Genomic DNA, 2,821 nt, shown 5'->3' on the forward strand with positions numbered 1-2,821 from the left:
CTTCAGTTCTTCATTCTTCGTTTTTTTTTTCTCTCAGCTAAAAAAGCACCAGTCCAAGTTTCTGAAGTCTTCAGCGAGCATGCATGTTTGTCATAAATATACAGTACTTTGTGCTTTCCTTATTAGGACAAGCTTGCCATTACACAGTACTTTTGGTAAAGCTCCAGTGCACTGCAGTTTACAGCCAAAAGGAAGTATTTTACAAAAATAAGCAAACCAAAAGACAAGTATTTCACAGCCACAAACATCAGATAAGTCAGAGAAAAATAATTTTCAGTTCACATCAAAACCACTCCACAATGACAATTTGTCCAAGCAGATGTTAATCAAGCCTCAGCCCTTTTAAACACAAGATACCATCAATTACTAACCTTAATTGAAATCACAGTGCTCCAGTCTGTCTGCCAGCATATTCAGAGGATGATGTATTAAGATATTTACAGTAAAGTAAACAATGCATAGTTGCAATGAAATGGAAAATTTTCAGCTAATGGTGTTTGTCAATCCTTTGTCAATTTTTTTTTCTGCCTGCCACAGATGTTTTCTTAGCTGCTTCACAAAAACAGGAATCAACTAGCAGAGAAGAAAGACTTTCTCTCCCCCAGGAAAAGAGTACAAAGCCAAGCCTGTACACAGCAGATGCAAAAGAAAGTCCATCTGCTACCAGCTCACAACACCACATGGAGTTTTAAGATTTTATACTGTAGGTAGCCTGGCAGTGTTTGTGTAGACACCATCAGAATAAAGGAGGGGAAATCCTAGTCTCTCAGTGTCAGTGTAAAAAAACTACAGCTACCAATCTACCAAAACTGGCTTGCTAGAGCCAGTAAATCAAAGGCTTGTTTGCAGTTTTTTTTTCATGTTGCAACAGCTAGCTAGTTTTCTAGAAGTTACACCCTAGGCAGACATTATGCTTACTTTTATGGCCTCTAACCAAGGGGAAAGACAAGTTGAAGTTACAGCTTCAGGGCATGAGCCTGACACAAGTGGACAAACTTTAATAGTTCAGAGCATTAACCTCATGTATGCCAGGGCAGTCTGCAACACATTACACAGCAATTTATAGCAGCCTTTACTATGATCCAGAGGGTTAATTCCAAGCAATATATATATATATAATTATTATTTTTTAGCCACACTTTTTATCAGACAACATTTCTCCATTCAAAAGAGCAACATCTGCCTGTACTTTCACACACATTTTAATACTAAACAGAAGAGGGGGAAGATGCATGAAGTACTTAAAATAACTGCTTGTAATAGCCTTTAATCCAGACATTTTGGATAATTACAGCAAATTTCACATTTCACCTTTAACCCTAGCAGGCTTATTTTTCCACCTCCAATGAAATTATCCAAAAGAAAGGGCTTATTCTTTTAAACTCCAATAAACAAAATTATTTAATACAAGTCTATGTGCTGTCTAGTTATGTCATTTTTTTTTTTACTGCCAAGGAATTTGAAATTGTTTAGCAGCAAGTTGTTCAACTTTAACCCACATTATTAACCCTTTAAAGTAAAAAGTGTCATCCAAAGCAATGCCTGCTCTTACATCAATTAAGAGTGTTACAGGATTTTATAATAAATTCCTTAATTTAAGTATACCACTAATTATTCAAATGCTTTATTTTACATATAAAAAAATAATAATATTTTTTTTGCCCCCCCCCCCCTCATTTTTTTCTTGTTGATTATATTTCACCTTTTATATTTTCCAAACTGTCCACATTTTCACAGAGCTTGCACATTTCAAAGAAACTGTGAATAATGTATATAATGACACAAATGACTTTATGTACTCCAGAGGAAATAAATGATAGTTCCATTATCACATCAGTCAAGTAACATTTTCACACAAATGTGTTTACATTTGCTAAAATGATGACATAGTATGAGATTGTACAGTGTTTTCTTATCCACCTGCAAATCAATGTCCTAGCAATTAATGAATTCTGTTTTTTGTCTGTAAATATATATTCTTTCCATATAGACCACTGCATGCTAACTAATGTTTCTGGCATTAAAAAATAATGCTATAAATATGTAAATTAATTTTTTTAAGTAAAATATTTGCATCTCCTTTCCTCCTTCAGGCTTTTGAACTTCCAAGGTCAACAAGGACAAACAATACCACTAGTGTCTCTTTGCAAAAAAGCTGGGTTTGCTGTCTGCAAGCAATGGTATCATTTCCATAGCAACCTCCTAACTATTAATTTTCAATTAAAGCAGACACAAAGCGGACAGCCTGAGGCTGGCAGACAGTGTCAAGAGCCTATCTCTGTAGGCAACAGTTTCACACAGATATCAAGCGAATAGGTGCCTCTTCTACAAAGCTATATCAGAAAGGACGTCAAGTTTGGCTGTTTAAATTGACATTAACCTTCATTTTAGGCCTACATCATTCAAATCATGATTGCTTGACATCCATTTTGATAATAAAAAAGATATGTAAATATATTTTGAATATAAATATCATTTCAAGACATTTAAACTGCAAAACGTAGAGAAATGATTATTTGCGATGGAAAAAGTTAAAGTAACGTTAAAAAGCGGTTCGTTTAAAATTTATTACAGTGGTGTTTTTTTTTTGTGTTTTTGTTTTTCCTGTTGTTGTTGATGTTTCTATATTGAGGGGAAAAAAACTTTTTGTTTTTCTGCTTAAGGGGCAGGGCACTTTATTTGTTTTTTGGCCAATGAGTTTCTTTATCACAGACCAGTAATGCAAACACACACAGTCTGTTAGTTTCAAAATCCAAGTAAACAGCTTTAACTAAATATTTTTTTCCCATATAAAAATATTTGTAACATATTTAAATAACAC

The 2,821-nt window shown here is 34.0% G+C and overlaps 1 protein-coding gene across 5 annotated transcripts in view; it reads right to left on the minus strand.

Moving 5' to 3' along the window:
* FOXP2 (forkhead box P2) overlaps positions 1-798 on the minus strand; it is a 298,530-nt gene extending 297,732 nt beyond the window's left edge. For 2 of the 5 annotated variants that reach the window (XM_053716711.1, XM_053716710.1), the window contains exon 1: positions 372-798. The gene's annotated coding sequence lies outside the window, so the exon portion shown is untranslated. The remainder of the gene's footprint in view (positions 1-371) is intronic. The other 3 variants (XM_053716709.1, XM_053716708.1, XM_053716713.1) reach the window with 2 other exon arrangements.
* Between the last annotated feature and the right edge of the window lie 2,023 nt (positions 799-2,821).

This window comes from Bombina bombina, chromosome 6 (genome assembly GCF_027579735.1).
Source record: "Bombina bombina isolate aBomBom1 chromosome 6, aBomBom1.pri, whole genome shotgun sequence".
NCBI classification, from domain to species: Eukaryota; Metazoa; Chordata; class Amphibia; order Anura; family Bombinatoridae; genus Bombina; species Bombina bombina.